Raw genomic sequence first — 367 nt, forward strand, 5'->3', positions numbered from 1 at the left:
AAGAGGAAGAGGAAGAGGAAGAGGAAGAGGAAGAGGAAGAGGAAGAGAAAGAGGAAGAGGAAGAGAAAGAGGAAGAGGAAGACCACTTATTATTAAAAATAATAATATAAATTCTAAAAAGAGCGTCATCGCGTCGACTACTAACTGTACAACGGACAAATTGTATTTATCACATGCTCTTCAAAGTAATGCGTTCCGAGAAAAAAACAGTATAGCGGTAAATTTACGTGAGTATATACACAAGATTTTCTGGATGGAAAAAAGGACAACAAAATACCTATGAAAGTTATTTTAAACAAAGAAATAAAATCAATTTTCTTCAAAATTTGTTCAATAGTGACGTCATTTAGCCACGATCAATTAAGAA

This window comes from Rhagoletis pomonella, unplaced genomic scaffold (genome assembly GCF_013731165.1).
Source record: "Rhagoletis pomonella isolate Grant_MI unplaced genomic scaffold, Rhpom_1.0 Rhpom_scaffold_03369, whole genome shotgun sequence".
Lineage (NCBI taxonomy): Eukaryota > Metazoa > Arthropoda > Insecta > Diptera > Tephritidae > Rhagoletis > Rhagoletis pomonella.